This window comes from Hyaena hyaena, unplaced genomic scaffold, assembly GCF_003009895.1.
Source record: "Hyaena hyaena isolate Hyena2069 unplaced genomic scaffold, ASM300989v1 scaffold_554, whole genome shotgun sequence".
NCBI lineage: Eukaryota > Metazoa > Chordata > Mammalia > Carnivora > Hyaenidae > Hyaena > Hyaena hyaena.
In genome coordinates, this window is record NW_024081187.1 from 362,285 (window position 1) to 386,870 (window position 24,586).

Here is a 24,586-nt window from a genome sequence, read left to right on the forward strand (position 1 = left end):
TTATGATAAAATTCTGTTAGTTTCTTATATAAAAGATGTTTATTTCCAACTTACCTTTTTATCCTGATGATTTTTGCATAACAGTATGTACTGACCTTAGAGAACAGTTTCCCCCCACTCCTGTAGTTTGCTTCTTGTCATGGTAGTCTTTTGCTATAAGCATAGACCACTTGTGGATGCTGCTCTTGGAAATGGACTGACATAACTGATTGATAAATTTGTGAGTGCTCTTTTCAGCCCCACTTGCTTCATCCTGGGAGACAAGAGCATTAGGAGAGAACACACATCCAGATCTTTTTCTCCAGGGAGCAGATCTTTGTGAGGCTCCATGTGGGTTAATGAACATATTTAGCTTACAGACTTAAATTACACTCTACAGCCCATCCCCCTATCAGCAATGAAGGTAATATTTTGACCTTCATCTAAAGACTTTAGTTCTCATTTTGATCTTAACTGAACATGGGAGAAAGGTGCTGTTTTTTGAGGATCCCATAAAGATTTCAACGGGACTTGATTTCATGATTATTGTAGGCAAGAATCAATGTGGAACCTAGTTTTCTGATTATATCTCACTTTCATTGAAAGATTTTTGAGGGGCACCTGGGTGGCTCAGTCAGTTGAGCATCTGAGTTTGGCTCAGGTCATGATCTCACGGTTTGTGAGTTCTAGCCCCGAGTTGGGCTCTGTGCTGAGACCTCAGAGTTTGGAACCTGCTTTGGATTCTGTGTCTCTCCCTCCCCCTCCCGCCTCTCAAAAATAAACATTAAAAAAAATAAAAAAGAAAGATTTTTGAAAGCTATACTATTCTTAAAGATACCATATCTTAAATTTCTTTTAAATGTTAAAACTCAAAAATTAACTTTATTGGTAGAGTATGAAAAATTGAATCTTCTTTGTGATCTTGATAGTTTTTGGAGAAAACTGTTGAATTTCCATTTCATACTTTCAAGAGGCTAGGAATATTGAGACAGCAGTGGGGTGAAGGGACTGAGAAGGAGACTGTTGGATGTGTATAAGCCCTGCTTACTCATTACTCATTCTTCCTTTCTAGCAGAAGCCAGATCTTGTTCTGGGTCTGAGCCTCCTTCATCCAGCTGTGCTGGGGAAGCTACCCCTGTCACTAGTGTCAAGAGTGGGTCCCAGTTAATCTAAATCAGTCATCATATGACATTTGTTTAGCAACTGTGGGCCACCTACTATAGTCTAGTACAACTGAAAGGAAAGGCTATGGTTATGTTTCCAGGAAGGGTTTCTTTTCCCTTCATGTAAGATGTGTTAAGGAACCATGACTTCTCTTAGGTGGGGAGGCAGAGCAGGAGAAATCAAGTTCTCTGTGACCTGGTTTTACTTTATAGTTGGACTCTAGTTCTTTCGTATGTTTGCTTTAATTCCAGGCTATTTAGTATGTCAAATAATCAATTTCCTCATTAAACTTATTTGAGTTTGCTTTTTGTTACTATCAGCTGAAATCAACCTAACTGATTCCTGTAAAATAGTTTGAGAGAGAACAGTCAGAATAGAAAACAATGAGCAAAAGAAGATAGGAATCTGTTTACCTGATTCTGTGTATGAAGGTATGTTTAAATAAAGAATTAAACACAGCACAGTCCTTGAGTTTCAGGTGTGTGTGTTTCAAATAAGTTTGTGTAAGTTTCAGATCCATGTGTGGATGTGTGTGCTTCAGGTATATGTTTTGTTTCATTGGGAAAGTGATACTCTTTCCTGTTTTGGAATTACTTTAGAGTGATTTCATAATTGGGCAATGGCTTGGTCAATAAAACATAATTTTTTCAACAGATACTGGGATTCGGTAGGATGAAAATCATTCACAGTTGCAGAAAAGACAACTGGATTTGTTGTTTCAACAGGTATTAAGTGGCAATATTTACCAGGTACTGTTTTGAGCAATGGAAATAAAGGTCTTAAGCAAGACAGACACGGTTCTTTTCTTCATGGATTTATAGTCAAGGTGCACACAAATTATCTGGTATTACACTGTTCTATTGTCTATATTGTTCATGTCAATTTGAAATTTGTGTAAAAATCAAAATGTTCTCTCCCTTCTAAGAAAATTATTTGTCCCAGTAACTTCTTTTTTGGTCACTAAAACTGATAGTGTAACTCAGATTCAATAGTGTAACTGCCCTCATGGAATACAAAAAATGAATACATCAGAAAGACAGATTATTTAAAAACATATTAACCTAGGACACCCTGTATCAGTTCATTAGTTAAAACATGATAAATTAATATTTATAAGAAATATTTTAATAGTGCTTCATAAGAATTCATCAGGAGGCAATCAAGACAGATTGGTGTCTTGAGCAGTCCATCATAATGAGGTAGACCATTTATTCTGCCTTATCTCAAACACTGTGAGTAATGCTTCCAGAGAAAGCAAATTCTTCAGAAAGCTAAAACAAAGAAAAAATGAAAGATAATAAAGGTATTCTTTGGAAATTAAGATGTAGTACAAACAATATTTTATAATTTTTGCCAATTAGTTGCACCTAGATATGCATAATTTATTAGGCTTCATGCAAAGTACTGTTGGTGATTTTATTTTCCATACTGTTGAAATATTCTTGGCATGTTTATTTCTGGGTATATTTTACATTTCTACTTACATTTGGACCTCTCAAACACTGATTGGATTATGAGTTATGACCATATGAGGCATGGACTATTCTATGACCTCGAAAGCGTTTTCCATTTGCTTTGACACAATTCCCGGTCAGTTAAAGTCATCACACATTTATATGAGCTACTGATCATATGATGATTAACGGGTACTAGGCTATTCTGAAAGATGAAAATAATTAAACCAGTCAGATTCTTAACCCATGTAGTTGTTAAATTCCTGGTAGTAGCAATATTGTCTGGTTTAGTCAAGCTGAAATAGCATAGTTTGGGTTTTTCATTGACCTCCAAATTTTTATTTGATTTTTCTTTCTCCTTACTTTCAAAAGATTTTGGAAGGTAGTGAGTTGGGTAATATAATAATATTTAAATAATTTAAATATAATGATTAGGTATTTCTGTAAGCGCTAGGATCACTTTCCACTTATGAAGTCCTCTTAACTTGCTGTAAAGTTTCAGGGCTAGGATTTGATCACTAGCAGTCTGGCTCTAAATTCAGTGATCGCCACCACTGTGTAATATTGCTATAGTCTGTCTTTCATAAGGGAAAAGATCATTAGCCTATTACAAATTGGAAATGCCAGTGGAATCTTGGAGTTTTATTAATAGTTTACTTAGATATTAATTCTAATAGCTTTTAAAAAAATCAACTTAGAGAGTCTGTGAGTCACTTAATGAGGGTAGAGTACTGCAGAGATTTCATTCTTGGGCTTCTGTCTGTCATTGTATTTGTCATTTAATTTCCTGCTAAATTTGCTCCAAAATGAAATAAAAACTGTCTTGTGCCACTTTATGAAACATTTTTTGCTTTAATAATTTATAGACTTGCAGAACGTAAACAAAAGTGTATTGAAATAAGTGTAAAATATGCAGATAAAGCAAACTAGCCTCTTTCAGGTCTGCACACTTTGAAGGACATAATGCCCTCACATTTTCAGCAAAGAATGAGTTTGTCCTCCACCGACATGCCAGTTTCAGAGTCATGGTCTCAAGATATGCATAAAGGAAGCGGATCTCTAGGTTTCATGAGGATCATTATATTTCTCATGCCCGTGTAAAATAGGAAGTACTTTATTATTTAAATCTTATTTACATGAACACATTCCAAATTGATACAGTAATCCTATTTCTTCCTCTTGTCAAATATATGATTAAAAGTCTCTTTCATGGAAGTGTGAATAGTTCACTAAAATTATACTCAGTTTACAGATGGTGAGGGTAAGTATATCCTAAATGTTTATACCTTAGAGTTTTTCTAATTTTAATTTTTAATTCCTTATTCTACGGATGGATTCTGTACAATATAGAAGACATGAAAGAAAACAACACAAGATTACTGTTACACAAAGATAGGAAGGATAAGAAAACCCTCCTGGATCGATCGGATTAGACCAGGGTTTCTCAGAGCTGCACTACTGACATTTTGGGCTAGGTAATTCATTCTTGTGAGGGATTGTTTTCTATATTGCAAGGTGTCTAACAGCTTCACAGGCTTCTATCCCCCAGATTCTGGTAGCATTTTGCTCAGTTCTGAAGAAAAATATATCCCCAGATAATTTCAAATGTCCCCTTGGGATAAAATCACACGTAATTCAGAACTAACATATTACCCATTATTAGTGGGAATATCAAAACCATAATAACCCAGTTTGAGGGAATGGGAAAGCCACCCAGGAAATGTGTGTGTGTGTGTGTGTGTGTGTGTGTGTGTGTGTGTGTGTCTGTTTTATATTGACATATCAGATGTAGGTATCTTAAAATATTTTTTTAAGTGTTTATATATTTTTAGAGAGAGACACAGAGTGTGAACAGGGGAGGAGTAGAGAGAGAAGGGACACAGAATCTGAAGCAGGCTCCAGGCTCTGGGCTGTCAGCACAGATCACGACACGGGGCTTGAACTAAGGAACTGTGAGATCGTGACTTTAGCTGAAGTCGGTCACTTAACTGACTGAGCCACCCAGGAGCCCCAGGTATGGGTATCTTTGAGCATACAACTTTTCTTTCTATTAATATTTGGACAGTGACTCATTTAATCCTTTTTCTTTGGTGGCCTTATAACAGTCACAGAGTGACATATAAACGATTTTTGCCTAGCTAATTTTTAGATGGTAATAATGGAAACTTAAATCATGCTTCCATTCCTAAACACTTCATTCTTAAACACTTCGTATAAAATTTCCAAGATGAATTGGACTGACACCTGTTTAAATATTAGATACGGGTAAATTCTAAAGTCAGCACATAAGGAGAAAATTATATATGTCAAAGTAATTATTGAAATATATAGGAGAGTGCCATGTTGAAAAGCTTACTTACTTAACCTGTAAGTAAGTTTTACATAACTAGTGTTTCTGAATACCACATGAAAAGATTATGTTTAACGAGTCGCATTCACATGTGTACCCATTCCCTTCACACACACACACACACACACACACACACACACCACACAAACAAAAAGAATGAGCACACACATGTACACACTGCATCCCCAGATTTGAAAAACACTAATGTTGTAAGAAGCTCACTCAATTCATTTCTATTACTTCTCATGCAATTTTAAATATTCCTTCATTTTATTACTCAATTTAAAACATTTTCCGGGCACATGGGTGGATCAGTCAGTTATGTGTCCGACTTTGGCTCAGGTCATGATTTCATGGTTCATGAGTTCGAGCTCAGATGCTGGAGGCTGCCTTGGACTCTGTGTCTCCCTCTCTTTCTTCCTCTCCCCTGCTCGTGTTCTGTCTCTCTGTCTCTCAAAAATAAATAAACGTTGAGAAAAAATAAAATAAAAAACATTTTCTAATTTCCATTGTGATATCTTTATCAATGGTTTATGAAATGTATTTCTTAATTTCTAAATATGTAGGGATTTCTTGTTAATATATAATTTTTAAATTTGTTTCTGACTAAATCGTATTATGTAATAAACTATAGACTGTATTATTTCAGTTCATTAAAATTTGCAAAAACTAGTTTTTAGACCAGTAAAATGAAATTTTGTAAATTTGTGGACTTTCATGTGTGTTTCAATAGACTGTTTAGTTAACATTAATAAAAATTAGTTATCCTTGTGTTCATAAATTTAAGTTTCAAATTATTTTGCTCAAAAAACTGATTTCCTTTTTTTCTGTTCAATCTATCAGTTTTTGCAAGGATCAAGTTTAATTCCAACTGAGATAGATTTCTAAATTTTCTCTCATATAAAGTACTGCCAGTTTTTGCTTTGTGTATGTTGAAGCCATGCAATTAAGTGTTTAAATGAGAAGTTTTATATCTTCCTGAAAAAAGCTAGTTTTTGTGTATGCCTTTTTGTGTGTGTAATAAGACCATTACAACTTTCTTTTCTTTTAGTGTATGCATAGTATATTTTTGTATATCTCTTTATTTCCACTGTTCTTTTGCTTTAATTTAGGGTTTTTTAATAAATAGTAAATTATTAAATATTTCTAGTCAAACAACATTTTTCTTAAATTGGAGCTTTAATTTCATTTCCATTCAAAATAATGACTGATATATTTGCTTTTAAATTTACCATAGTCTAAATGTTTCCTGTTTGTTTTATTTGATGTCACTGTACATTTTCTTGCATTTTTATTATTCCATTTTTGGTATATTGTGAAATTAAAAGTTAAGAAAAATTAAATTTATATCCAAGTTAGTTAGCATATATTGCAGTAATGATTTCAGGAGTAGAATATAGTGATTCATCCCCTCCATATACCACCCAGTGCTCATTCCAACAAGTGTCTTCCTTAAGGCCCTTGCCCATTCAGCTCCTCCCCCCTCCCACATTCCCTCCAGCAACCCTCAGCTTGTTCTCTATATTTAAGAATCTCTTATGTTTTGTCCCGCTCCCTGTTTTTATATTATTTTTTCTTCCCTTCCCTTATATTGATCTCTTTTGTATCTTAAATTACATACACGAGTGAAGTCATATGCTATGTCTTTCTCTGACTAATTTTGCTTACCATAATACTCTCTGGTTCCATCCGTATTGCTGCAAACGGCAAGATTTCCTTATTTTTGATTGCTGGATAATACTCCATTGTGTATATATATGTGTGTGTATATATATATGTGTGTGTATATATATATATGTGTGTGTGTATATATATATACATTGTGTACATATACAATGTACACAATATGTACACATTGTGTATATATATCACATCAGGAAGGTATGTATTCTTATGCTACTCTTCATCTATTGCCCTAGAAATTACAATATATAATATCCAATGTTGTATGATAATAGTCTAATGTTAATTACTAATTCCACTCGTCTCCTTAGAGCACTTTAATTTCATATATATATATAAATCGTATTATGTAATAAACTGATTGGGATTTCATGGCATTGAATATGTAGATTGCTTTGGGTAGTAATGACATTTTAACTATATTTATTCTTCCAATCCGTGAGCGTGGAATGTTTTTCCATGTCTTCTTCAATTTCCTTCATAAGTTTATAGTTTTCATCATATAGATCTCTTATATCCTTGGTTAGGTTTATTCCTAGGTATTTTATGGTTTTTTGTGCAATTGTGAATGGGATCAGCTTCTTGATTTCTCTTTCTGTTGCTTCATTGTTGGTGTATAAAAATGCAACCGATTTCTGTACGTTGATTTTGTACCCTGCAACTTGGCTGAATTCTTGGATCAGTTCTAGTAGGCTTCTGGTGGAGTCTGTTGGGTTTTCGATGTAGAGTATCATGTCATCTGCGAAGAGTGAAAGTTTGACTTCCTCTTTGCCAATTCTGATGCCTTTGATTTCCTTTTGTTGTCTGATGGCTGATGCTAGGACTTCCAGCACTGTGTGAAACAACAGTGGTGAGAGTGGACATCCCTGTCGTGTTCCTGATCTCAGGGGGAAAGCTCTCAGTTTTTCCCCGTTGAGGATGATGTTAGCTGAAGGCTTCTCATAGATGGCTTTGATGATGTTTAAGTAGGTTCCTTCTATCCCGACTTTCTCTAGAGTCTTTATTAAGAAGGGATGCTGTATTTTGTCAAATGCTTTTTCTGCATCTATTGACAGGATCATATGGTTTTTATCTTTTCTTTTATTGATATGATGGATCACATTGATTGATTTGCGAATGTTGAACCAGCCCTGTAACCCAGGAATGAATCCCACTTGATCTTGGTGGATGATTCTTTTGATATGCTGCTGGATTCGATTTGCAAGGATCTTGTTGAGAATTTTTGCATCCGTATTCATCAAGGATATTGGCCTGTAGTTCTCTTTTTTTGCTGGATCTCTGTCTGGTTTGGGAATCAGAGTGATGCTGGCTTTATAAAATGAGTCCGGGAGTTTTCCTTCGATTTCTATTTTTTGGAATAGCTTGAGAAGAATTGGGATTAATTCTGTTTTAAATGTCTAGTAGAATTCCCCAGGGAAGTCATCAGGTCCAGGCCTTTATCTGTTGGGAGATTTTTGATAACTGATTCGATTTCTTCACTCGTTATGGGTCTGTTCAGGTTTTCTATTTCTTCCCGTGTGAATTTTGGTAGTGAGTGTGTGTTTAGGAATTTGTCTATTTCTTGACACTTTATATTTTTAATCACCTCTTTTTGAGAAGATATGAGGACTTAAGGCCATACAACTTCTAAAATCTGTTAGTCCACCTGCTCTTGATCCCTAAACATTATAACTACTGTTAACAGGTCTTAGGTTCATTTCAATAATGGTACTTGGTTTTCCAGGGAATGAAAATTACACATCTGGACAATTTGTCCATATTCAACCTTCTGGTTCCTAATATCCAGCCAAGATTTAGGCATCTAGGCTTTAACTCTACTAAAATCTACCCTGTTCTACTTGAAACTTGCTCTCCTTCCATTGAAGGAAACACTATAAGCACTGAATTAACTAAAAAAAAAAAAACAACAACAACAGAAAGAAGGAAGAAAAAGAATTATCTTCAAATTATTTGAAAAAAGTGGAACAAACTTTAGTTATGTGACTTCTTTGCTTTGCTTTCCAAACCCACCACCATTGCAATGCATGATTATAATGAATCCTGTAAAACTTCAGGCTCTCAGAGATCTTTAGAATTAATATATTTTAAATGTTAGAGTATCTTTTTTAGCCCATTTAGACCCCTACCCTTTAAATAATTTACTGCTTTTATGGCATATAAACACTTTTGTGTATTTCATAAGAATTTTTAGATTTCATGTTAAAAAAGAGATTAGAGGGGCACCTGGGTGGCTTAGTCGGTTAAGCATCTGACTTTCGCTTAGGTCATGGTCTCGCGGTTCGTGGGTTCGAGCCCCGCGTCGGGCCCTGTGCTGACTGCCAGCTCAGAGCCTGGAGCCTGTTTCAGTCTGTGACTCCCTCTCTCTCTGACCCTCCCCTGCTCACGCTGTCTCTCTCTCTGTCTCCTAGAAATAAATAAAACATTAAAAAAAATAAAAAAAAAAAAGAGATTAGATAGGCTTTCTTGAGACATTTTAAAGGTCCACAGAATAAATCAGTGTCACTAGTTTAATTTAGAAGTTATCAGTCAACCTTATTCTTGATCATATCAGTCAACCTTTTGTCTCATCATTCAAAATTGTCACTGAACATTTTATGTAGCAGTGTAAATGTTTTTATATGTATGGTGATTCTAGTTCTTGAAAGTCAGTTTTATTGAGTGCTTTGGGGGTTTAAATGTAAAATACAAAAGGAATCTTAAATACAAATTTCTGTAAGTCATGGACAACTCATATAGCTAATGATTAAACAGAGATTACAATGTTGAGTGCAACTAACATATGATCAACTCAACATGGATAAAGGTATTAGTATGTCCAAAATGTTTACAGTTAAAAAAATTCTACATTGTGAAACATTTTTACTGTTATTTCTTTTTAAACTTTTTAAAAATTTATTTTGAGAGAGAGAGAGAGAGAATCCGAGTCCCAAACAGGCTATGCTGTCACTGTGGAGACTGATGTAGGGCTTGATCCTATGAACCATGAGATTATGACCAGAGCTGAAATAAAGTCAGACACTCAACCAGCTGAGCCACCCAAATGCTGCTTTTCAGTGTTTTTCTAAATGAGATAACAAACTTTTTGGAGATATATATAGTTCATGGCATATAAATAACCATAAAATTGAAAATTAATCTTTAAATGCCCTGTATTAATTTACAAAGCAAAAGGCCTGAGTAATTTACACTGTTTACATATTATTTGTGGTTTGAAGAAGATCCCAATTTAAGGAAGATGAACCAAAACTATAAAAACATCAAATGTTTATTGTTATTGCAGTGGATTGGGAAGATACTGCTGAAATCTGTGAACTCAGAATGGCTTAAATTGCTAAGAAGACTTTCTTTTCTTTCTTTCGTTTTTAATGTTTATTTATTTTTGAGACAGAGAGAGACAGAGCTTGAGCAGGGGAGGGACAGAGAGAGATGGAGACATAGCGACAGAGAGATATGGAGAATACAAAGCAGGCTCCACGAAACAAGTCTGGGAGATAATATTCTTTTTTGTAATGGAAAAGGAATACCTTAAACTTCCAATTCTAATATATATGCATTTATTTCCTCAAATAGGTTTTATGCCATGAAACACACATGATGATAAAACACTTCGGGTTTTACTTTTGTTATCGGAGGGAAAATTGGTCTGATAAGATCTTACTCAGCCATTACCACCAGTCAACTTTTAAATGGGTCTATAGTTCATGTATATTATTATATCTAGAAAGTTTTGTTTTCTAAAATTTCATATTGTGACAGCTTTTCCAGGGTTTCAATTCTATTGAGCACTGAAAGAAGTTGATAATATATCTTAAAATTTCATACCTGCATTTATATAATCATGCATGGTGGTTCTATTATGATATACAATCCTTTTCTGCATATGGTGAAATGGTATAAACTGTGTGTAGTGGAGTTCAAAAAATAAAAGATATCAGCAGTCACAATAGTTCTTTATTTTGCACAGGGAAATTTTGCCATGAATGCGTTTTCTGCAGTATAAATCAAATCTCAAAAGGAAACAAGCGAAGCATCAAAAGGCGTAAAACAAGGTTTGAGCATGAAGAGAGAAAGATCTGCAAGGGATAGAAGACAATGCTGTCCAATTTTCCATGGACAAAATCTTGGAGTTTGACAGTTATCTTCTAAATACATTTTATACTTAAAGTAAATGCCAAAGTGTTTTATCATCATGTGTGTCTCTTGGCATAAAACCTATTTCAGAAAACAAACACATATAAATTAGGATTGGAAATTTAAGTTATTCACTTTCCATTACAAAAAAGGATATTATTTCCCAGACTTGTTTCATCTTTGAAATATTATGACTGTAACCTACCTTCTTTTTTTCCCCTTGAATCTATGAAATCTGTTCTATCAAGGGTCAGTTCTCTTGAGAATTTTATAAATTTTTAAAAATTAAAAAAATTAATGTAAACATTTTAAATCTCATTTAGAAAAACACTGAAAAACAGCACTTGGGTGACTCAGCTGGTTGAGTGTCTGACTTGATTTCAGCTCAGGTCATGATCTCATGGTTAATGGGATCGAGCCTCACATCAGGCTCCACACTGACAGCAGAGCATGCGTGGGATTCTCTCTCTTTCTCTCTCTCTCTCTCTCCCCCCCTCCCCTTCTCCCTCTCTCTCTCTCTCTCTCAAAATAAATTTTAAAAAAACTTAAAAAAGAAATAACAGTAAAAAAATGTTTATTTATTTTTGAGAAAGAAAGAGACAGAGTGTGAGGGAGGAGGGGTAGAGAGAGAAGGAGACAGAATCTGAAGCAGGCTCTAGGCTCTGAGCTGTTAGCACAGAGCCTGTTGCTGGGCTTGAACCCACAAACCACAAGATCATGATCTGAGCTGAAATTGGAAGCTTAACTGACTGAGCCACCCAGGTGACCCTATTTATATAGTGTTTTTTGTTCCAGAAATATAATGTTCCAGAATGATGTTACTTGATAAGGAGTACGCATTATCTTGTTTGGTAAGGCTAACTGATGCTTACAAGAAATCAGATGCTTAATTTATGATATTAAGTTTGTTTTTCAGAGATATCCTAATATAGGAGTTAAATGAGATCTTTTAGAACTGTGTGTGTTTGGACAGACATGTTTTTAGAGAAAGAAAAAGAAAAAAATAGGTGTGTTAGTATAGGTTATTTATTTATTTTCAGTATTTATTGCAGATGAAATTTTGTAGTGCATTAGAGTGTTATTAAGAAAAATTCATTGGCTTGGTGGTCTATACCTGAGGCTCTCTCTTTTATCTTTATTTTACAGAATGACTCAGAGAGTTTCTTAACCTCATCTTTGAAATCATTTAAATAAAACCAGTGATTTTTACTATTATAATGATTTACTATAGTGATTTACTATATTATAATGATTTACTATATATATTATATATAATATATATAATAAATACTTTATTTATATAGTAAATAATAAATATTTACTATATATATTATATAATGATTTACTATATTATAATGATTTATTATAGTGATTATTACTATTAAATTAAATCAGTGTTAATTGAACCATTCATCTTCAGGTTTCTCCAATAAAATAATTTGTCCTATGAATACTGCTTAAATTGAAACACATGATAAACGATGACTTTCCTCAAAAAGAGGTAATTATTTGCCAATGACCTTAAAAATACTCAAATAAGGGGCATGTGGGTGGCTCAGTCCATTAGTGTCCGACTTTGGCTTAGGTCATAATCGCGTGGTTCATGAGTTCAAGCCCCTCATCAGGCTCTGTGCTGACAACTTAGAGCTTGGAGCCTGCTTCAGATTGTGTGTCTCCCTCTCTCTATGCCCCTACCGCAGTCGTACTCTGTCTCTTTCTCTCTCAAAAATAAATAAACTTTTAAAAAATTTAAAAAGAAGACTAAAACAATATGCTTTTTATTTTTCCATTGTGTTAGTGTGTGTTAAGTGTTTATCAGGAATTTATTATTTAACTACAGAATTCTTAAGAACATCTTCATTTTCTACTGTTCTATCCAGTAAAAGTAGATGGCCTGGTATTCTTTGATAATAATTTTTCTTTACAGATGAATACAAACCAAATTATTTACAACTATTTATTGCTTATGAGATATGAGTTCTAAATGGCACATTGGTGCACTCTTCTCAGTATATACGAGAGTATGGTAGCAAGTATGTTTCTATGTGTGTGCGTGCATGTACATGGGTACACAGCCATATGCATATGGGGTTTGTAGGACTTTATACAATGTGTACTTAGAGGAATGGTCTATAAAGCACCAAGAATGAAGCTCATCCACTTTCACAAAATGAAATGATCTGCCTCTATCTTACTCTGTCTGATTTTTCTCTTCAAGTCCTTCCTTTTTGACTTACATTTCTTACATGCCAGGAAGAAGAATGGTAGGAGATGTTGAGAAGCACTTTTTGCATTTTATATCATCATTTTCTAATGATCATTTACTACTTCCTCCTTTAAAAATCCAGTACCTTTTTAAAATGATCTTTGCATGAATGTTCCCCAAAATATAGAGATGGCATTATGGTTAGCCATATGACAATCAGTGAGGGCAACAGATGTCAAAGACAGCTTACCTTCATTATAAGAATGTTTAGGTAACAATGGAGTTTTGTGGATTCCTTTTACATTTCTTTAGGTTTTTAATGTACATCATTTTTTGTGGTTGCAAAATTTCATTCAAATTTAAAATCCACTTTCCCATTGATTTTCATTTTGGCTTCAGGTAGTTTGGGAGATAATTTGGTGGAGTTTTTTCCACTCACTTTCCTGGTTAAATAGGTATCAGGTTTTGTAATGTAAGGATACTGGTCCCCGTGTGTTTAGTGTCTGAGATTAAGCTGGTAGATAGAGCCAGCGATCTTACTAATCATATAAATCAAATTGGTCTTTGAGTGTGTGGATAAAATAGACATTTTTTTAACACATATTGGAGTACATTTCTGGGTAGCAAATTGTCCCATTTAAAATGATTTATTTTGATGTTATTGATGAGTTCATTTATGTATGTACATATGTGATACTTTAATTTTTATATTATGGCTTTTGGAATTAAAAGACTTTTTTTTTGTTTACTGATGTGTCCCAGTCACCTTGAGAAATGCCTATCAATCATAGATCATATCTGTTGAATACAAAAAATTTCTGAAATGTAGATACATAGATAGAAGCCTAACAGTCGCAACCGTGGGATTACTTAAACTTTTTCGGTTCTGCTTTTTATGTATTTGTATGATATTCTTTTTCTGCCAATATAATTTTTTTAATGTTTATTTTTGAGAGATGGAGAGAGACAGAGCCTGAGCTTGGGAGGAAAGAGACAGCTGAGACACAGAAGCTGAAGCAGGCTCCAGGCTCTGAGCTGTCAGCACAGAGTCCGACATGGGGCTTGAACCCACAATCCAAGAGATCATGACCTGAGCTGAATTCGGAAGCCTAACCAACTGAGCCACCCAAGTGCCCCAATCTGCCAATATCATTTTTATTAATGCTTTATGTATGTGTGGGTGGATAGGTAGATAGAAAGATAAATATGGTTAGGTAGAAATTTTAGACTTCATTTGTTAAGTGTTTATACTGCTTCAGCACCGCGTTGGTAACTGAATATGGAGAAGACAGATCAATAGCAGTATGTCTACATATGAAATAAGAATACTTACAAAGCCAGTAGGGGGAAAAAATCCCATTTAGCCATTTACCCCCAATCCATCTGTGTCTGTGTATCTAGGTGTGCATCTATCAATCATCTACCTATTTTTGTGTATCTCTGCACGTATTATATAGCATAACTTCTTATTTCATCCTCTAATATGGATGTAATATATAAGTATGCATGTATATATGTATCTGTATCATGAAACTGGAGAGATTTGAGTGATGTCTTCAATATGTAAAGATAAAGAGATAGAAGATATCAGGGGAATTGCTGGACTTCTATTTTTTTGAAGTACTGACAAATAATGAAGTTGAGTTGGGAGGTCAGTTATTAGAGTTGGCATGGGAGTCTGAAGAACACAGTTTCTGAACATTTAACAGCAAAAATTCCTATTCACTGATTATAAAGTTTGGGAAATGGTATGACTTTATTATAAAATACTAATTTGAATATAATAGAATGTGTATACTAGTTAGAAATGTATAATCAGAATAAACATAAACCTTTCAAGTAAAGTTATTTTCATATACAGCTTAGAAACTACATTAAAAATATTTGTTACGTGTGCAAATAAGGAACTATAAAGAGTTTTTGACCCTAAGGATTAAAGATGACTGTTTATTTTCATTTTTATGCTTTTAATGTTTATTTTTGAGAGATAGAGCATGAATGGGGGAGGGGCAGAGAGAGAGGGAGACACAGAATCCGAAGCAGGCTCCAGGCTCCTAACTGTCAGCACTGAGCCCAGTGCGGGGCTTGAACTCATGGGCTTTGAGATCATCACCTGAGCTGAAGTTAGACGTGCAAACGACTGAGCCACCCAGGCACCCAAAGATGACTTTTTAGATATCCATAAGAAAAAGTCAAAGAGATATATTACACATCTCATATATTTGTCTTTAATTTTCGGAAGTTAAGTTTTTGAAGTGCGTAACTTTGAAACATTGATAATACCGAACATTAGCTATCTTTTACATATAAAAAAAGACTATTCCTTACTAGCTTAAGTCACTATGCACAAATGACTTTAGAAGAGTGACTAATGTTTTAAGGTCATAGGACTGCATATTTTATTCTTTTTATTCATTTGTCCTAAGCAAAAAAGAAAGTTTGATACACAAATTAATTTAGTTTTGTTAGATGCACGTATTTCCCCATGGCTAGCTCATTGTCTTCTATTATTTATACTGTCTAGGTGTCATCTATATGATGGCTTAAAGTATCTTGGACATTTTAATATGAATTGCATACTATTGTTCTAAGCATCTTTAAAAATTCACAGCCCTTCCTTACAACTTTCAAAATGTCTTTCAAATGTCTGCCACATTTGCCACATTTTAATTATACTTTTCTGTTCTATTTTTATGTAAGCTTCTTTCATCTGTTTATATAAGCATTAGAATTCTTATCCCTACTCTAAAATCTATATTTATAAATTCATGGACTTTGTCTCTACTAGACACACTAGAGGGCTTTTGTGTTTATTAGTCTGAAAGACTGGGCTCAAGAAAGCTCATTTTTAATGCTTAGTGTGATAAATACTTGAATTGGCAAGTACGTGTCTTACTAGAAGAGTAAACTCCTTCAGGACCCATTATTCTTAGAGGCAGTGTTCTTAGAGTAATCTTAAGGAACAGTTTCTGTGAATGATTGGTGATGTGTTATATATGATACCAGTTAGAATTCATGCTGATTTGACTGTACTGCATCTTTTCCTTGGTAAAATACAGGTCTTTAGAAATACTGTTTGATCTATGTTTGCAATTGAGTTTGCAAGTTTTAACTTGATGTTATGGTAAATACCTTTATCACATTTTTCTCAAGTTACAATGGAATTTTAGGGAAAACAGAAGAATGTTAAATTTGTTTACACATCCAAGGACCTTGAAATTACCTATGTGTGACAGATTTATTTATTATAATCGAATACTCCATTTTTTGAGGGGAGATTCATGTTCTGATACCTTGTTCTGATTTTTTTCCACAAGATTAAAAGCTTATGTAGTTACCTTAATTATTGTAAAAATTCTTTTGTCCTTGGGTTTTTATCTTGTTTTGTAAAATGCAAGATGATAAAGTAGATTGTAGAATGACACGGACTAGTATCATCCTTACTAGTCCTGGGCCAGAGGGGCCCCTGCTCTGAGCTCTTTGCTTTATGGAAACCCCTTACTCTTCTCCTCTGGCTGTGCCTTCCTCATGGGGCAGGGAGTCTCAAAGGACCAAACAAAATTTCTCTGCTAGAAAATTAGACCCCATACATTTTTGCATTCATTAAATGAAACCTTTATTGAGTGTCCGATAACCAAGGGTGTTTTGTCATTTCTTCACTCAGAAAAGATTCTCAGAATGCTGTCATTATTTCAAAGTATTTCAGTTTTCCTGCAGTAAAAAATAAGCTGTGCTTTTATAATAAATGTATGTATTTTTTATGGGAGAAAGTTTGTTGTGCCCCTGTAGAGTCACTGCCCTTATCCCCATTCTCTAGAACTTTCTCTGAGATCCTCAACGTCCTGCCCATTTGGCCCATACCCACTTCTGGAGCCTATTTGAGTATATTCCTCAGGTGCATCTCTCTGAGGGCGGATCTCAGTGCTAGTGTGTGAACATAGCCTGAAGATTTCCAAGGAGTTGGTTATGTGCAGGGGATGTGTGACTGAAGCTTGAAGGTATACGCTGGGTGTTCCATCTTCCTGTGGATGGACCACAGCACAGGTATACATACCCTGAGCCTCTTTTGAATTTTTTAAAAATTTTATTTAAAAGAGAGAGAAAGAGGGAGGGTATTGCAGAGGGAGAGAGATCAAATCTCAAGCAGGAGTCATGCTCAGCGCAGAGCCTGACATGGGGCTCGATCCCATGACCTGAGTTGAAATGAAGAGTCGGATATTAACTGACTGAGCCACCCAGGCACCCCATGAGCCTCATCTAAAGAATGTGTGCAGGTGATGTATGGCTGGAACATGGAGGTGTGGGCTGGATATCCATCTTTGCAAGGATAGACTATGCTACAGATGTGCTCCTGCCCCCCCAGGCCTAAGAATTCCAACACATACATGGTTCTTTGCAAAGATGGCAGTTGGTAATGTGGGCTGGATGTCCACACAAATGTGGACATGGCCTTTTTCAGTACTAGATAGAGCTGGGAGAGAATCTGGCTCTTCCTGTACTGTTCTGGCAGAGAACTTGGAAAAATTCTAGACATCTAAATTCTTTTAAGCAATTAACCCAATTGGAGGCATAGTGATTAAAGAGTAGTAAATGATGAGACCAGCATTGAGTAGGAAAATCTCTTTGTAATAGTAAAAGAATAGAACTTATTTTATTGAACAGTTTGTTAACTTGGTTTATAACTTTAAATATTTAGACCTGTGATATAGGGTCTTCTCTTTGTATGCTTACCCTAGGCCCTACAAATGGTAGGAATTGGTCTGGACAGTGGTTCCAAATTCTGTTTTCCTAGAGCAATATTTGCTTTTTATTAAAGACTTATATTCTTTTTATTTATAGGATTATAGATCTTACAGGGAACTTTGAGGTCGTTTGGTTTACTTCTTCCCCTAGAATGGAAAATCACTTTGTAGAATAATGACAAACGCTTTATTCTGCCTCTGTTTTAATATGTTTAGACAAGGCATCTTAAAAGTTTACAAAATAGTGCTCCCAATTATTTCTTTAATTTAAATAGGAACAATAATTTTTAATATTTAGTTAGTTTTTTTTCCCCTCCATTTGTTCAGATGAAATAGAGCTCAATGTCTCTATGTCCAGCCTAAGCCAAGAATCCGTGCTGGGACCATCTTGTCTGCACTGAGACCTTCCTCTAGGGATGGGAATTTACTGACTTTTCTTAGGTAGACTGTGCACACTTTATGTATTTTTATACACACCATTCATTTTTACATTCATTCAGTGAAGGTATGTTGTGTGTTTAATACCCAAGGTCTTTTTTTTTTTTCTTCATTCCTTAGCTCAGAAAAGATTCTCAGAATGCTGTCATTATTTCAGAGCATTAAATTCGGTTTTACTAGAATTAAAAGATTATGCTGTACATTATAACAAATGTTTATTTTTCTAGAGAAGAAAATTTGTATACTGACTAAGAAATTTCTCATTCAGGCATTGCATCTTCCTTAAATTTATTTCATTAAAAAGTTTGCTTATTTACAGGAATAATGTGATGATACTCTCTCTTTCAAAGAGTTTATGATGGGAAACAAGGCCGAAAGAGTGTTAAGAGAATGTGAATGTCAAAATGTGATTGATACAGAAAACCGTGAGGAATCTGCACAAAAATATGAGAAGTAATAAATAAAAAAGCATAACAAGGTTGCAAAATACAAGATCATATGAAAACAAACTTATATCTATATCAGAGATAAGGATCCAAAAGTGAATTAAAATAAGCCCAACTGCAATAGCATAAAAGGGAATACAGTCTTTAAGAATAAGTTTAACAAAAGAAATGTGAGTATTGCATGTCAAGAATTATAAAATATTGTTGGAAGAATAGACCTCAATAAATATAAATGCATCCCATGTTCATGATTTGAAAGAGTAGATATTATTAAGATGACAACGTTCCCTTATTGACCTACAAATAATGGGACCCTTATCAGAATTTTAGCTGCTTTCTTGCATAAACTAACAAAGTAGTCCAGATATTCATAAGAAAATCCAAAGCTCTTAAATAGTCAAACCAATCATGAAAAAGATGAACAAATTTGGAGAACTCATACTTCTTAATTTCAAAACCAAAACTATAGTAATCAGGACAGTGTGATATTGACATAAGGATACGCAGATAGGGGCACCTGGGTAGCTAAATTGGTTGAGTGTCTTGACTCTTGATTTAGTCTCATGTCGTGATCCTAGAGTCATGGGATCAAGCCCCCCACTGGAGCCTGCTTAGGATTCTCTCTTTCCCTCCGCCCCCTTGCCTACTCATGCTCTCTCTCTCTCTCTCTCTCTCTCTCCCCCCTGCCATAACAATTAAAAAAAAAAAAGATATACAGATCAGTGAAATAGATTTGAAAGTCCAGAAACATATCTTCACATTACAGTCAATTGATTTTTGACAAGGGTGCCAAGGCCTTTCAATGTAGTACAAATAGTCTTTTAAAAAAATGGTAGTGGGATATCTGAATATCCGTGCAACAGAATAAAGTTAGACCCCCTACTTCACACCATGCCAAAAAATGAATTCAACATGGAACAAAGACCTAAATGTAAGAGCTGAAATTATAAAATTCTTATGGGTAATAAACTTTTGTAACAGTAAATTAGGCACTGGGTTCTTACATATGACATAAAACATAGATGATAAAAAAAAAAAGGATAAATTGGACTATATCAAAATTCAAACTTTTGGGTACAAATGATATCATCGAGGATGTAAAAACATATAGATTAGGAGAAAATTACTTGTCTGATAAAGAACTTGTATCCAAGGATGTTAAGAACTCTTACAACTCAATAATAAAAAGATAATCCAATCAAACGTGTGTTAGGGATTTTAGACATTTCTCCATGGAATATATACAAATTACATGTAATCACATTAAAATATCCTCAACGTAATTAGTTATTAGAACTTAAATCAAGGGCACCTGGGTGGCTCAGTTGAGCGTCTGACTCTTGATTTTGGCACAGATCATGGTTTCACGGTTCGTGGGTTCAAGCCTCGCATTGGGCTCTGTCCTGATGGTTAGAGCTTGCTTGGAGTCTGTCTCTCTCTCTTTCTCTGTCCTCTTCCTCCTCTTTCTCTCTCTCTCAAAATAAATAAACGTAGACAATTAAAAATGCAAATCAAATTCATAATGATACACAACTTCACACACACTAGGATGGCTAAAATAAAGGCAACAAGTGTTGACGAAGATGTGGAGAAGTTGGAGCACTCGTACATTGCTGGTGGGATTTTAAAATGATACAGTAACTTTGGAAAGCAGTTAGGCAGTTCCTTAAATGTTAAGGATATATCTACTGTTTGACTGAATAATTCCACTCCTTGGAATCTATCCAAGAGAACTGAAAACATATATCCACGCAAAAACTTGCACACAGATGCTCACAACAGCATTGTCTAATTTACTGAAATAGTAAAAGCAACCCATATGCCCTTGAACTGATGAATCAATAAACAAAATGAAGTATATCCATACAATTGAATAGTTTTTGGATGTAGAAGGATTGATGCAGGCTACAAAATGAATGATCTGGAAAACACAGTAAGCGAAAGAAGCAAGGCACCACAGAATACATGTTGTATGAGTCCATTTTTCTGAGAAGTTTAAAATAGGCAAGTCCATAGAGCTAGAAAGTGGTTACTGGTTACGAGGAGCTGCAGTGAGGGGAGCAAAAGTTGTGACTGCCAATGGGCACAGATTTATTTTTTTGGTGAATGAAATGTTTTAAAATTTGATAACCAATTTAAAAGTGGTTTCACAACTTAAAAAAGCCCACTGAATTGTAACTTTGAAAGCATCAATTTGGGGTGCCTGGGTGACTCAGTTGGTTAAGCACCTGACTCTTGATTTCAGTTCGGGTCATGGTCTAACAGTTTGTAAGTTCGAGCCCTGCATAGGGCTCCATGTGGACAGTGCAGAGCCTCTCTCTCTCTCTCTCTCTCTCTATCTCTCTCTCTCCACAAAATAATAAACTATTTTTTTAAAAAGTTAAGTAAAAAAAGTAAAAGCATCAATTTTATGGTGTGTGAATTATATCTTAAGCTTGACATATATAGATTGATATAGATTTATAAATATAGATATCTGTCTATATACCTAATATTTCTACATTTAATGTCTATATAGCTAATTATCTATATCTACAGATATAACTTTTTCCAAAAAGTATAACTCAGGGAATTCTGTCTAAATCACCTACTTTGTCACAAAGAAAAAATAACTTCTTATTTGTAAAATATTGTTTTGATATAGGAATACTTCCTATTTTACCACAGCTGAGATTTGAGAATAAAGACGCTAAGTTACAGCTATCTAAACAACTGGGTTATATCTGTCTGTGAATAACTAACATAAATAAATGCTGTGCAGGATAGAGTGCCTTAGGTTCTCGCTCATCCTGTTAACTCTTCCTTTAGCTTTAGTTCCAGTGAGTCTCCAGTTTAGGACCACAGTGTAAGCATGATGTTTTCTCCTAAGGTAGATTCATGGACATCAAGAATTATAGTCACAGCAATAAAAGTGTGTCAAGTAATATTCTAAGTAATTTAGTTGTTATTGCCATTAGTACAAAGGCAACAGTGTGAAGTAATGTTATTATCTGCATGTGATAGATGAAGAAAATAGGGCCTTATTTCTTAGGGCATTTGTAACCATTATAATATAGGATCCATGTAATAGCAAAATTGATAAGTAAAAATGGAAAAAAGATGAAGTCACAAAAAGAGAAAAAATCTCAAATCAAGTTAACATCCAGCTCTTTAAATAAAGGACCAAATAATTATATTGAACCTATCTACCCTGTAGACATCACATTCTATTTTTGCATTAAAGACTCAGCATGTGTCAGAATTTGGAGATCCTTCAGATGTGTGAAGGGAAAAAAATTATCACTTGTGGATAATGAAACTTGGAACTAAAAGTGTAAATGGACTTGCACAAGGTCAAGTACTAAAGTACTGGTCCATCTTAGTAATAATGGTCACGGTAACTCCTCGTTTATAGTCATAGCTTTGATAAAATGGGCATATTTTAACTACCTGTGTTTGGCATGGGAATAGTAATGAAACCTGGACTTCATGTTCTAGGTCATTGTCAAAATGATAAAGTGACAAAGAGAAATTAGAAGCTTTCCAACTCTTGTTTTTGTCTTCATATATTTAAAAAAAGAAAATGTCTAACAGTGTGACAAAGGGAGTGCAGAACAAGTGACCAAGTAGAAAGAAAACAGACAGTTGCACCTTCTTGGGTTCCTCCAGAATGGCCGCTGCAGTTGTGTCTGTTGAGGAGAGAGATCTCAAGACCCAGATTTCCAAGTCTCCTATCAGCCACTCGTTCCCACTGCATGTTACTGAGCAAACAATGAAAAGAAATTGTTCCTGGGATTTTGCCACACAGTCACTTTCTGGTTTATCGTATGATAACTTGTGCCATTTGTGAGACCTGTGGATCTCCTGAGATTACATTCAGACTGAATGCCAACCAGACCCTGGTGCCTTTTCCTTAGGGCCAGGGCTTGAATTCATTTCTTAAGGATTTACTGCTTTGTTGATTAGGATAGGAAGAGGAAGGCAGACTCAAAGAAAATAAAACATTTCTTACTACATCTAAAAAAGAGCAACCGAAGACAAGCCCTTAGTGTGCATTTTGTTCAGGACCACACCATGGTGGTAAGAGGCCCGTTCATAAGATGAGGCCAATCTGTTTTATCATTTCATCTGCATAGGAATAACTAAAAAGAGGAATAGGAAGACCGAATGGAAAGTAGAACATCATCTTTAATTAAGCACTATAGAAATTTTGTTTTCTAATATGGCCCCTGATTATTTGACTTTGATTTATTAGACGAGTTTCTCTCTTTAGAATTGGTTGAAGATGATTGGGGTAAAGATAAAAATGTTGGCAAACTTTTCCTAGAGAATAGAAATTACCCCAAATACGAAATCCATAAATTTTACCCTCTCCGGTTTTTAAAACAATCCACCAAAACAGGAACTTTTATATACCAAAGTAGGAACTTATGAATACACACACACTTACATATATGAAATCTCTTAATTCCTTCTGTATACTGATGTCATAATTGAATATTATTTGCATATATTATATTCAACAACAGCATTGATGCTAAGGAAGAGGATTTTCAATTATATTTAAGACATTCATAAATACTGTGTATATATTTAATAAACTTCTCAATTTGCCTTTGATAGTTTGACTTACTGAAGTATACAAGTAAGAAATTAGGCATGATATGAACAACAGTAAAATAAGAAGGATTGATTTGCTGTGATACTTGCAATTATTGGTCACTAGATAATTAACAGTTGAAGATAGAATGTTACTTCTTTTTCTTCTCAGTGACTTATACATAATAAGATATTCTCCGTAACACTTGCTGAATGAGTAAAAGTATTGGAAGATGAAATTGTGTCCCAACATGATGAATGTGAGGCGGGTCATATTCAGTTCTATTCAAATGCCTTCTGATATTGGCATATTAGGAATTTTTAACTCCAGTGAATAATAGCTCACCTTTATTCAAATCGGGGAAATTGATTTTCAAACACAAGGAATGCCTAATGTAATTAGACTTTTGAACATCTTGGAAATAATTTACAAATTCAAGCACATATGGGTGTAGTATTTCTGTAAAATTAGTCTAAATGGTGAATAAATGCTGATTTAGATAATTAACGCACTAAAAGTAGACTCAGGAAAAAGTCTTTTAATTTGAACCAAATGAATGTAACTTGAGCTGCTGATTTTAAATGTGTTGTTTTCTTTTTATTAAGATAGTATATCTCTAAGTATCTATGGCAGAAGTAAAGTCTCATATCCCCCCCCAAACATGGGATATATGCTCTACTCATTCTCTAGAAATATAGTTGAATATGAATATGAAAAAATCAGAAATAACTTAGTAATGACTGTAGACTTAACATTTGTAATACATTAAAAAATGAAATACATTGAATAAAATGCTGAGATTTTACTTTCCAATATTTTACATAATAACATTATAATGCCTGTCATTCGACTCAAAAGCTACAACCAATTTTCTAAAATATAACTCAAATTACAGCTAAAGAACAATGTTATAAGTAACAAGTCCTATTTGGTTGTAACATGCTTAAAATATCACTTAAATGATAAATGATGAGGCTGTAAAAAAGAAAGTTGCGCTTAATGCCTTATCCTCTCCTAGATCTTACTCCCCCTTTCTTTAGGCTTTCTTTAGGCTTTTCAAAACATATAAATGAGATTAAAACCACTCCAGGAATATAAAAATGTTGTATTACATTTTGTATAAATAAATATGAATTTAAAAAGATATATTATGCTTTGTAAAAAAAAAGTAGAAGTTTCCCCATGTAAGCAACAGTCGGTGTATTTGAAAATCATAAATATTTTAAGAAATTTTTGTATTAAAACCAAGAGAAATTGTTCTAGAACATTTTGCTCTGACACACAGTCTGATGAATATTCTGATTTTAAGCTCATACCTGGTTGTTCCTTGTTCATTGTAATGAGTGCTAGGAGTGAAGAAAAAATGTGATGTTGTTCTGGCCTCGAGGATGCCACAGTTTAATAGGGGAAAACA

The 24,586-nt window shown here is 34.4% G+C and overlaps 1 protein-coding gene across 1 annotated transcript in view; it reads left to right on the forward strand.

Annotated features, from left to right (window-relative positions):
- KHDRBS2 (KH RNA binding domain containing, signal transduction associated 2) overlaps positions 1–24,586 on the forward strand; it is a 580,108-nt gene that overhangs the window by 60,750 nt on the left and 494,772 nt on the right. The gene's annotated exons all lie outside the window — the stretch shown is intronic.